The following is a 13,069-nucleotide window of genomic DNA, read 5'->3' on the forward strand; positions in this document are numbered from 1 at the left end:
TTGAGAGGAGCAGCTGTCTTAATATATCTGGGGTTTGGGAAATGTCTTCTCTATAACTTTCCAAGGTGAAAGTCTCTACAGTTCAAAGGAAGATGACACGCATCCTTTCAGCAGCATAACAAACACAATAAAATAAAATGTCTAAATGTGGAAAAACGTTGTTGAAATTAGCTAATAGAAGGAGCCACAGTCTGCACGATTTAAGATCAGTTCAGGCTTTGAAAAGGCCAATTAAAGACGATCTGCTTTGTTAAAGGGAAGATAAATGCTTACTTGTTCCTCAAGAGCAGGGATTCCCCAACCTTGGCCATTTTAAGATGTGTGGACTTCAACTCCCAGAATCCTCCATTCAGCCATGCTTGGGGAATTCTGGGAGTTGAAGTCCACACATCTTAAAATGGCCAAGGCTGGGGATCCCTGCTCTAGACAGCACTGAAAGGCGAGTAGGGATAAGGAATTTTGGGGCCCTGGCATTGCCACACTACAATTCCCAGCAAACCACAATACCAACACTCCAAACTGGTCAACAACATCTGGAGGGCTCTCATGTTCTCCAGACCTTAACCCAAACCACCACAGGCTCAAATAAGAACGCGCCCAAGAATGCCATTTTAAATTTTACCCAGTTCCTTGTGCCACACCCTTGCCCGAGAGGTCAATAAATGCAGTGTGTAATCACCGACAATATTTTCTGTCTCTTTTCCTTGTCATAACAAACACGGGCAGCCAGATTTCGTCACGGCCATCCTGAAAACTGCATTCAACCGAAGGGAAGCGCTTGTCTTTTCAACACAAAATCCCTGCAACGAAGCAGCTTTTTTTTTTTGAGCAAAATATTTTGGGCCCCACATCGTTCTCTGTTGCAACGGGGAGGGGGGGGGGGCGGGGGAAAGCAGAACTCTGGCAGGCAAAATGTAGGCTCTGTGAAACTAAGGTAGCATCCTTCCCCCCCCCCACCCTCCCTTTCTCTCCTTAGGTCATGAAAGCCACTGAAATTACGTCTGCCTTTTTGCAATTTTGCAGAGGGATATAATCAGACCGAGAGAGGCCTGAGGAAAGCTTCCCACGCCACCCCCACATCACAAGTCGCAGAGAGTAAGATGTCAGACTGACCACGCTATTGAGTGAGTGTTAGCCGGTCTTTGCAAGGGTACCACATAATTTCCACGGCTGTTATGTGCAGAGAGACTCAGTGGGGGTCCTTCAGCACTGCAGAGAATACGGAGGGGGGAGGGGGAAAACAGGGGGTCTCTTCCTGCCCCCCACCCTCAGGGTATTCCCCCCCCCCCACTACAACAAAGCTACCAGGCCTTCACAGTTCTTCTGATTACCAAGTGGTTCCGGTTTATTTCTTTCTCTGTGCAACTCCGAAATAATCCCGCAACTGACCATATATACCAAAGGAAGCCTCACCTCGCCCTCCCATGGTGCTTTGCTCCCCCCTTTGAGAAATGGAGGGGAAGGGGGCAGTTTGAAACCCTAGGAGACCACCAGGTCAAGCAAAGTCTTACCAGCATAGTAAGTGTCACAAAGGATGAATGCCCCCCACCCCGGAAAGTCTCATATCATGGCATAAGCGTTCTTGCAACCTTAAAGTTGCAGATGCCTCCTCCCCCCCCCCGCTCTCTGCCCCCCCCCCATTCCTTTCCTGGCTGCCTTCCCAAGGATGGAGAGAGTCCCAAAGCAAACCAAGGGCACTCACCTAAATTTGCTGGTTTCTTTTTTAAAAAAAATCCGAGGCAACATTTGAACCCAGGCTCAGCTAAGTATAGGTAGTCCTTGACTTACAGTCCCAATTAAGCCCAAGATTTCTGTTGCTGAGTGAAGCATTTATTCAGTGAGGTTTGCCCCATTTTACGACCTTTCTTGCCACCGAGAGAATCCCTGCCGTTGTTTTAAGTTAGCTACATGGTTGTTAAATGAACCTCATTTCCTCATTTAAGTCAGCAACATGGTTGCTAAGTAAATCTGGCTTCCCCAGTGGACTTGTCGGAAGGTCTCCGAGAGGGATGACATCACCTTCAGGGCAATGTGACTGTCATAACTACGAGCCAGTGTCCGAATTCTGATCAGGCGACCGTAAAGGACGTTGCAACGGTCGTTAAGTGCAAAAAAAAAAAAACCAGTCGTAAGTGACTTTTTTTCCCAGCGCTGTTGTAACTCCGGTCACTCAATGAAGCATTGTAAGTCGAGGACCACCTGCAGTAAGGATTGCTGCAAGACTCCCCCTCCCTCCCAGGGGTCACTCATTATTAGTCCCGCCATAACCCAGCTACGACCCCCCCCACTCCAGACCCCAGGAAGCAGCACCCCCTCCTCCCCCCCTCCCCCAAGAAACAGCAGCAGACCCTGCAAAAGGTGACAAGACATCCAGGATATTTGCAATCTCTTTCCCCCCCCCCTCCAAGTTTTTCTTCTGGGCTCCCCCCAAACAAGCAGGCAGGAGACCAGGACCCCAATCACGGGGGTGGGGGGGTGTCCCTCCTTCCCTCTTCCTCCCTCCCCTGAAAACAACTCCAATCCCTTTATATTTTTAAGGGAAATAGGCGCCCCCCCACCAAGCCAGCATCTCTCCTTTCCCCCCCCCCCAAAGAGTCTGCACTCCCCCTCCCCCAAAGGGTTTTTGAAGCCCTGGGAAGGGGGTCAAAGCCCCAGAGGCAGAACCCCCCCCCTCTTCCTGAGCTCTCCCCCCCCCGGTGACTCTAAATGGGGGTGTTTCCCCCCCCACACTCCCAAGGGGGAGGGGTCTCCGAGAGGCCACGCCCCGGGTGTTATGGGAGGGCCCCCACTTCTTTGGGGTAAGGGGAGCAGGGGCGTGGCCGGCCACGCCCCGCTAGGCCACGCCCCGCCCCTCAACCCTCCTCCCCTCCCCGGGCCTACTCACCGGGGGGGTTGTTGTTGCCGCCGCCGCCGCCGCCTTGAGCCCTGCAAGGCCCCGAGGCCCGGCCCGGCCTGCGCCCGCCCAGGGAAATCCGGCCCGGGCGGGGTTGAAGGATGCCGGCCGCGGGACAACGCTGGACGGGCGGGGTCGCGCTCCCCGTTCCTCGCCGCCGCCGCCCTCCGCCTCTCGAGCCTCCTCAGCCGCCGCCGCCGCCGCCGCCCGCCCTTCCTCCTCTGCCTCAGCGCGTCCTCTCGCGAGATTTGGGACGCGCTCGCGCTCCTTCGCCTCCCTCAGCGGAGTGGAACGGGACGGGCTGACTGAGGAAGTGTGACTGACAGGGGGCGGGGCGACGTGGCGTGGAGCGACGCGTTGCGTGCGTGCGTGCGTGGAGGCGGCGCCCTGACGCCGACGGCGGCCGCCTTGGGCCGCGCGCTCGCTTTTGGCTCCTCCCCCTCTCTTTCTCTCTCGCCACTCCCGGCGATTCGCAGGTGCAGTCCTTTCCCGAAGTGGAATGTACCAAGTGAAAGGGGGGAGGGGAAGGAAAGCGGGTCGTACTACTACCACGTCGCTGGGGAGGGTGGAGAAAGGAAGAAGGAACGTACCAAAAACGGAGAGCGCGTGGGGGGAGGAAAAGCAGAGGAGACCGTACCAAGCAGCAGGATTAAAGAAAAAAAAGGGGGGGAATGATCCTTTTCCTAGTCTTCCTGCTGTAGAGCCGGCCTGGGGATGACGGGAAGTGTAGTGCAAGCTCTGGGCGGCGCCACATGGGTCTTGTGATGTCTGTGATGAAGTCACCTGCGGAAGTGGTGGTTGTGGGGGGGGGGAATGGTTTGCAAAGGGGTCATAAGGGAGATGGGAGACCTTTAAGGCAGTGTTTCTCAACCTTGGCCACTTGAAGATGTCCGGACTTCAACTCCCAGAATTCCCCAGCCAGCATTCGCTGGCTGGGGAATTCTGGGAGTTGAAGTCCGGACATCTTCAAGTGGCCAAGGTTGAGAAACACTGCTTTAAGGGTGCAATTTAATTCCTGCAAGAAGCTTTTACATATTCAGCTTTTATATTTCTCTCTTCTACGTTGCCTTCCTATCTTTGAACATCTGCAATCGTGGAATAACAGTTGTACTCACCCTTGTAACAATAATAACTTCTTCAGATCACCATTATGTTTACATTCTGCCCAATGCTTTCAAGTTTGATATCAATTAATAACTTTGCTTAATTTTTATTCAATATTAGTTTTTTTGGGGGGGACTGTAAAACTATTTCATATGTGTGCCTTGTTTTTTTTTTTCTGTATTTGTTGTTGTTTTTCCCTTGTTTTTAACGGTTAAAATTGTTTCTAATAAAAACTTTTTCTTTAAAAAAATTTCCTGCAAGAGGTGCTGGGCTTTCGTGGCGTGCATCTAGTTTAGTTTGTTGTTGTAATATAATTCCTTGCGTAGGTGTGGCAGTCACCCATGGCCCAGTTCATACCAGGGCATGCAGAGCCACGCTGAACCACACAGGAGAAAACAAACTCCTAAAACTCCATAACATCCTGATAGTTCATAACATAACATCCTGAGATGTGCCCTACCAATGACGCCCAGGATTTGACCATATATAGACTGAGCAGTAGATTAGAAATTGTACTTTTACAGGCTGTTTTTACTCACATGCTGATTGCTCCTCCTGCCTTTGTCCTATCTCAATAAAAGGGGCTCTCAGACCCCCAGTCTGGGTCGCTCCATCCCGAGAAAGATCGTGTCCTGTCTTTTCTCCACATTGGCCTCATGGACGAACCACGGGAACGTTACATGTTTGTTTATTGGATTTACATGCCGCCCTTCTCCCAAAGGACTCAGGGCGGCCTACAACATTTAAAACACACACACACACACATTACAAAAGTTTTATTGTCATTGCATCTCACTCAACGAAATTAAATGCCGTCTTCGGTGTACGTTGCAATTATGAAAATAAAAAACGCAAGCATGCATCCTTCACATTCCATGTAATTGAAATTGAAAACCTGATATTGCACTATGCCGTAGGATTCAGTATGGTTACTGCCCTGGGAGAGACGCTGTTTTTCAACCTGTGGGAAGTTATCACCCAGCCACTCTCCCAGAAAAAAATGAAATATCCTAGGGAAATATTGAAAAGGCAGAATATTTCTCTGGGTGTGAAAAGAAACATGTTTTAAAAGACAGAATAGTTGCCTGTAGCTTCCTGCCCACCCCCACTTTGTCAATAGGCCCATTAAGACTAGCCAGGCTAGCCCACTTTACATAACAAAGACTTCTCCACTGCAGCTGCAGGGGGGAAGGGATATTATTCAACTCTCCGCATGGCATCTGAGAACTCACCTATACCTGGATTCAAAACGCAGCCTAGAGAGTAGCCCCCTGCATGGCACCATGGGAGTCTTGACAACCAATCAGAATACATTTCTTACACAGCAACAGGAAACAGAGAGGTGGGACTGAACAGGTTATAAAAAGCCTAGCAAGCCCCTCCCTCAGCCCTTCTCTTCTTCTCCACCAACATTGAAGCATGTTTCTGTTCAGGGCTCAAGCCATGTGGTCCTGTCCACCATTAAAACCATCTTTCCAAGCAGCCTCCATGTCTCCGGTGTCTTTTTCCCCACTTGGAGCCGAACCCAGAAGGACATTTCTTTCAACATGTCCTTGTTTTTATTGGCCTGTACCGTCTGCCAGGGGGTAATAGTCCCCCCCCCGGCCCAAAAAAAGGGGGTGCCCCAGGATGAGATGGATCTTTAAGGATGTTTCGAACTTTCTGAAGGCGGCGGGGGGCTATAAAGCTCTTCCAAAGAGGGGAGGGGGCAACCCATGATCCTCTGGGCCAGTGTTTCTCAACCTTGTCAACTTGAAGATGTCCGGACTTCAACTCCCAGAATTCCCCAGCAGTGGTTAGGACAGTGTTTCTCAACCTTGTCAACTTGAAGATGTCCGGACTTCAACTCCCAGAGTTCCCCAGCCAGCATTCGCTGGCTGGGGAATTCTGGGAGTTGAAGTCCGGACATCTTCAAGTTGCCAAGGTTGAGAAACACTGCTCTGGGCAATAGCATTGACCCTCTGGAGTGCTGTCCTTTCTGCCACGGTGCAACTGGCGACCCATCTCCATGCAAAGAGGGGCTGCCAGGGGTTTAAAGGGAGGGGACCTCTGGAAGGGGGATGTGGGGCAGAAGGCTTGGAGATGGGGGGGTGTATGTGGGGAGAGGAGGGGTGTGGAGCTTCTGCCCCTTTGTGACATCTCCCTGCAAAAAGGGGTGCACAGCTGACCCCCTAGAAATTGTGGGTGCTCCACCACTGGAGGTTATTAAGAAGAGACTGGGTAGCCATGGGTCTGAAATGGTCTTGGGTCTCCTGCCTGAGCACGGGGCTGGACTAGAAGACCTCCAAGGTCCCTTCCAACTCTGTTACTTTATAGGGAGGGAGGGAGGGAGGGAGGGAAGAAAAAGTGAAGGGGAAGGGGAAAGGATGGGAGGAAGAAAGGAAGGAAAGGAAGGGGAGGAAGGAAGGAAAAAGGGAGGGAGGGAAGGAAGGAAGAAAAAGAGGGAGGGAAGAAAGAAAGGAAGATGGGAGGAAGAAAGGAAGGAAGATGGGAGGAAGGGAAGAGAAAGAAAGGGAAGGGAAGGGAAGGAGGGAGAGAGGAAGGGAGAAAGGAACAGGGTCTCCTGCCTGAGCACGGGGCTGGACTAGAAGACCTCCAAGGTCCCTCCCAACTCTGTTACTTTATAGGAAGAAAGGAAGGAAAGGATGGGAGGGAAGAAGGAAAAGGGATGGGAGGGAAAGGAGTGAAGGAGGAAAGGAAGGAAGGGGAGGAAGGAAGGAAAAAGGATGGGAGGAAGGGAAGGAAGAAAAAGAGGGAGGGAAGAAAGAAAGGAAGATGGGAGGAAGAAAGGAAGGAAGATGGGAGGAAGGGAAGAGAAAGAAAGGGAAGGGGAGAGGGAGGAAGGGAGAAAGGAACAGGGTCTCCTGCCTGAGCACGGGGCTGGACTAGAAGACCTCCAAGGCCCCTTCCAACTCTGCTATTTTCTATTCTGTTAAAATATATTTTCAGATTTGCAAGATTCTTGTTGCTACACCATGACAATGGAGGTAGTACTTGACTTACAACTGGCTGCTTGGTGACCATTTGAAATTGGGACAGGGTCCCAAATGTGCTTAGGACTCAAGGTCTGAAAGCCCCCCTCTCCCCCCCACCCCCAATCACTCGACCATATTCGGAGCACTCCGCAATCAGCCCACCTGTGCAGGGTTTAAGTATGGCCAGTTTAGAGAAAAGAATTAGGGGGACATGATAGGAGTCTTCCAATATCTCAGGGGTTTCCACAAAGAAGAGGGAGTCAAGCTATTCTCCAAGGCACCTGAGGGCAGAACAAGAAGCAATGGGTGGAAACTAATCAAGGAGAGAAGCAGCTTAGAACTGAGGAGGAATTTCCTGACAGTGAGGACAATGAATCAGTGGAACAGAAGTTGCCTCCAGAAGTTGTGAATGCCCCAACACTGAAAGTCTTTAAGAAGATGCTGGATAGCCATTTGTCTGGAACGGTATAGGGTTTCCTGCCTAGGCAGAGGGTTGGACTAGAAGACCTCCAAGGTCCCTTCCAACTCTGCTATTGTATTGTATTGTACTGTAATTGTATTAATGAAAAGCACCAGGGGAGACATGATGGCAGTCTTCCAATATCTCAGGGGTTGCCCCAAAGAAGAGGGAGTCAAGCTATTCTCCAAGGCACCTGAAGGCAGGACAAGAAGCAATGGGTGGAAACTAATCAAGGAGAGAAGCAACTTAGAACTGAGGAGGAATTTCCTGACAGTGAAGACAATTAGCCAGTGGAACAGCGAAGGAAGGAAGGAAGGAAGGAAGGAAGGAAGGAAGGAAGGAAGGAAGGAAGGAAGGAAGGAAGGAAGGAAGGAAGGAAGGAAGGGCAATGGGTGGAAACTAATCAAGGAGAGAAGCAACTTAGAACTGAGGAGGAATTTCCTGACTTTTGAGAACAATTAACTAGTGGACCAGGAGTTGTGGATGATCCAACACTGGAGCTTTTTAAGAAGAGACTGTTAATATTAATCTGGAATGGTATAAGGTCTCCTGCTTGATCATGGGGCTGGACTAGAAGACCTCCAAAGTCCCTTCCGGCTCGGTTCTAATTCTGATCCTCCCGTCGCATAAACACGATTGGCAACATTTCCCTCCAAAACTGGTTTTTGACAAAAACACCCCATAGCGCCCCGATCGACAGGTTCATTTAATGACTGCGGCATTCACTTAACGACCACCACAGACAGAACGTCCTAAAAACTGATCCGATCCCGTAACGACCCACTTTAGGACTTGTCTCGACTTACGGCCATATGGCGCAGGATCCATCATGGTCGTAACTCGAGGACTACCAGCAGGCTTTGCACAGTTTAACCCTCATTTTGGCTTCATGCTTTCCTGCTTGTCTATTCAAACATTTGCTCCGTAGCTCCGGCTGATTTGCCTTGAAACAATTAACCAGCATCTAACCTGGTTAGGGAGGCTGAAAGGACAATTCAGGCCTAAGATAAACTGGGAAGGGAGGGGGGAACTCCCCAAAAGGCAATACAGAAACTTACGCCGATTTGTTTAGTGACTGAAGTTAAAATGGCACTGAAAAAAGGGACTTACGATGGTTTTTCACACTTACGACCATTGCAACATTCCCGGGGTCAAAATTCAGACACTTGGCATTTGACTCATATTTATATCATCCTCCTCTTTTAACAAACCCATAATCCCTTGCAGGGTGGAGTCTGGGCAACTGAATGGAGCAAGCACAGCGTTTAATGGCCGGATGCCTTTCCAGTCGCCAACACGGAGTTTTGTTCAGTAGATATATTTTCATTTTGCTCAGAGAGAGAAATATCTGCCTCCACCTGGGATCGACCTCACAGCCTCCTGATTGTGAGGCGAGGGTGTCGCCTCTAGGCCACCGCACCACTCAAACGGACTCATGTTTATGACGGTCGCAATATCCCGAGGTCATGAAGAATCCCCTTTTGCCCACCTTCCAACAAGCCCAGGGGTGACTAATCTTGGCAACGTTAAGGCCTATCAAGGACTTCAATCCCCAGAATTCCCCAGTCAGGACATAATTCTGGCCTGGAAAGATCTCAAATATTTATTTTTATTTTATGTATTGAATTTACCTGCCGCTCGTCAATATCCAGAGTGACTGTGGGCAGCTCGCAATGGCGTGAAAGCATAGATGTAAATGCGGCGAGCAGGGGGTTGGACTAGAAGACCTCCGAGGTCCCTTCCAGCCCCGGGATTCTATATCAAAGTATGTTGTTTTCCAGATGGGTATAGGGGCCCAGCATTCTCCCAATCCCATCTTGCTGGGTTGATGGAGAATTGTCATCGCGTGAGTTGAGGTTTTTAAGCCGAGGTGGCGCAGTGGTTAAATGCAGCACTGCAGGCTACTTCAGCTGACTGCAGTTCTGCAGTTCGGCTGTTCAAATCTCACCGGCTCAGGGTTGACTCAGCCTTCCATCCTTCCGAGGTGCGTAAAATGAGGACCCGGATTGTTGTTGGGGGCGATATGCTGACTCTGTAAACCGCTTAGAGGGGGCTGAAAGCCCTATGAAGCGGTATATAAGTCTAACTGCTATTGCTATCTATCTATCTATCTATATTATCTATCTATCTATCTATCTATCATCTATCTATCTATCTATCTATCTATCTATCTATCTATCTATCTATCTAATCTTCCTATCCTATCTATCAGCCATCTGTCTTTCTCTGTCTCTCTACCTATCATCCATCATCCATCTATCTATCTATCTATCTATCTATCTATCTATCTATCTATCTATCTATCTATCTATCATCTATCTATCTATCTATCTATCTATCTATCTATCTATCTATCTATCTATCTAATCTTCTTATCCTATCTATCAGCCATCTGTCTTTCTCTGTCTCTCTACCTATCATCCATCATCTATCTATCTATCTATCTATCTATCTATCTATCTATCTATCTATCTATCTATCTATCTATCTATCTATCTATCTATCTATGGGTGAAATGAGGACCCGGATTGTTGTTGGGGGCGATATGCTGACTCTGTAAACCGCTTAGAGAGGGCTGAAAGCCCTATGAAGCGGTATATAAGTCTAACTGCTATTGCTATTGCTATTTAAGGAAAGCAAATTAGGATTTGCATCCTCTCAGGTAGATCCTGGCTGTCAGTGGAGGCTTCGCGAAATGGGAGAATCCTCTAAATCCTTGAGAGATTTTGGCTTTAATTCCTGCCTTTATTCTCTCGCACTAACATTCCCAATTTAATACTGATTTCTTTTCCATAATGTCATGTATCTTGTCTGTTTTCATCTGTAAGCCGCGTGCCTGCTGCTCGTTTTCCCCCCCTTGTTATCAGCTAGGATCGTTTGGATGACCTCTTGGTATCCACATCCTTGCTTTAACCCTCTCTTGGTGATTTGGTGCACAGCTTCTCCGCATACCTTCTCCCCTGACCTTGGGAGTGGGGGAAGACGGCCACCCCCCTTCAACACCCCCTTGTTGAAAACAAGGTTGAGATGCAACCTTTAATAACAGAAGTTACTACAGGTAGTCCTCGGCTCACGACTGCAACTGAGCCTGACGTTTCCGTTGCTAAGCGAGACCGCTGTTAAGTGAGTTTCGTCCCATTTCTAGGACCTTTCTTGCTGCCGACGTTAAGCAAATCACCGCAGTTCTTAAGCTAGTCACACGGTTGTTAAGTGAATCTGGCTTCTCCCATGGACTCTGCTGATTCACAAAAGGGGCCCCACAACACTGCAATGGTCGTAAGTATGAGTCAGCGGCCAAGTGTATGAATTTTGATCACGTGACTGTGGGGAAAAGTGGCAGCGGTTGTAAGTGTGAAAAACAGTCGTAAGTCCCTCTTTTCGCTGCCATCCAAGCTTTGAACGGTCATTAAGTGAATAGTCGTAAATCAAGGACTACCAATAGAGTAATTCAGGCAAAGAAGACATAACTTAGAACAGTGTTTCTCAACCTTGGCAACTTGAAGAGCCAAGGTGGCACAGTGGTTAAATGCAGCACTGCAGGCTACTGCTAGATCAGCAGTTCAGCGGTTCAAATCTCACCGGCTCAGGGTTGACTCAGCCTTCCATCCTTCCGAGGTGGGTAAAATGAGGACCCAGATTGTTGGGGGCAATATGCTGACTCTCTGTAAACCGCTTAGAGAGGCCTGAAAGGCCTATGAAGCGGTATATAAGTCTACTGCTATTGCTATTGCTGAAGATGTCCGGACTTCAACTCCCAGAATTCCCCAGCCAGCATTCGCTGGCTGGGGAACTCTGGGAGTTGAAGTCCGGACATCTTCAAGTTGCCAAGGTTGAGAAACACTGTCCTAACCACTGCTGGGGAATTCTGGGAGTTGAAGTCCGGACATCTTCAAGTTCCCAAGGTTGAGAAACACTGACTTAGAATGTGCAGATTTCCGGCTGTCTAGTGCTGCCCTCTACTGGTCACAGAGGAGAACCACGTCTCTTGCCCGAGGAAGTTTGAGAGATTAACAGTTAACGGAAGAACAAGAGTTGGAAGAGATCTTGAAGGTCATCTAGTCCAACCCCCATATCATTCCAGACGAGGGGCTGCCCAGTCTCTTCTTAAAGCCTCCTGTGATGGAGTAGCCACAACTTCTGCAGGCAAGCCATTCCACTGATTAATTGTCCTCACTGTCTGGAAGCTTCTCCCTAGTTCTACGCTGGATCTCTCAAGAGAGAACAACATAATTCGTAGGAACCTTAGAGGTCTTCTAGTCCAACCCCCCCCCCCTCCGCTCAGGCAGGAAACTCTGTACCATTTCAGACTATCCAACATCTTCTTAAAGACTTCCAGTGTTGGGGCATTCAGAACTTCTGGAGGCAACTTCTGTTCCACTGATTCATTGTTCTAATTGTCAGGAAATTCCTCCTCCGTTCTAAGTTGCTTCTCTCCTTGATAAGTTTCCACCCATTGCTTCTTGTTCTGCCCTCAGGTGCCTTGGAGAATAGCTTGACTCCCTCTTCTTTGGGGCAACCCCTGAGATTCTGGAAGACTGCTATCATGTCTCCCCTAGTTCTTTTCATTAATACAATTACAGTACAATACAATACAATAGCAGAGTTGGAAGGGACCTTGGAGGTCTTCTAGTCCAACCCCCTGCCTAGGCAGGAAACCCTATTCCGTTCCAGACAAATGGCTATCCAGCATCTTCTTAAAGGCTTCCAGTATTGATGCATTCAAAACTTCTGGAGGCAACTTCTGTTCCACCCATTCATTGTCCTCACTGTCAGGAAATTCCTCCTCAGTTCTAAGTTGCTTCTCTCCTTGATTAGTTTCCACCCATTGCTTCTTGTTCTGCCCTCAGGTCCTTTGGAGAATAGCTCGACTCCTTTCCCTTTGAGGCAGCCCCTAAACCAAATTTCCTGCAACCCACCTTCATGTTTTAGCTTTAACAGAATATAACACAATAACAGAGTTGGAAGGGACTTTGGAGGTCTTCTAGTCCAGTGTTTCTCAACCTTGGCAACTTGAAGATGTCCGGACTTCAACTCCCAGAATTCCCCAGCCAGCATTCGCTGGCTGGGGAATTCTGGGAGTTGAAGTCCAGACATCTTCAAGTTGCCAAGGTTGAGAAACACTGTTCTAGTCCAACCCCCTGCTCAAGCAGGAAACCCCAGACCATTCCAGACAGGTGGCTGTCCAGTCTCTTCTTGAAAACCTCCAGTGACGAAGCACTCACGACTTCTGGTGGAAAGCGGTTCCACTGGTTCATTGTTCTCACTTGCTATAAAGTTTCTCCTTACTTCTAAGTTGCTTCTCTCCTTGATTAGTTTCCACCCATTGCTTCTTGTTCTGCCCTCAGGTGCCTTGGAGGATAGTTTGACTCCCTCTTCTTTGGGGCAACCCCTGAGATATTGGAAGGCTGCTATCATGTCTCCCTTAGTCCTTCTTTTCATTAAGCTAGACATACCCAGTTCCTGCAACCATTCCTCATATGTCTTAGCCTCCCGTCCCCTAATCCTCTTTGTTGCTCTTCTCTGCACTTTTTCCAAAGCCTCAACATTTTATTTTATTTTTTGCAACGACACAAAACTTCTCACTTTCTCTTCCTGCAATCCTTCCACTTTCACAATCATTTCCTCCACTTCTTTAAG

This window comes from Thamnophis sirtalis, unplaced genomic scaffold (assembly GCF_051295495.1).
Source record: "Thamnophis sirtalis isolate CommonGarterSnake01/CBP01778 unplaced genomic scaffold, rThaSir2_p1.2 scaffold_17, whole genome shotgun sequence".
NCBI classification, from domain to species: Eukaryota; Metazoa; Chordata; class Lepidosauria; order Squamata; family Natricidae; genus Thamnophis; species Thamnophis sirtalis.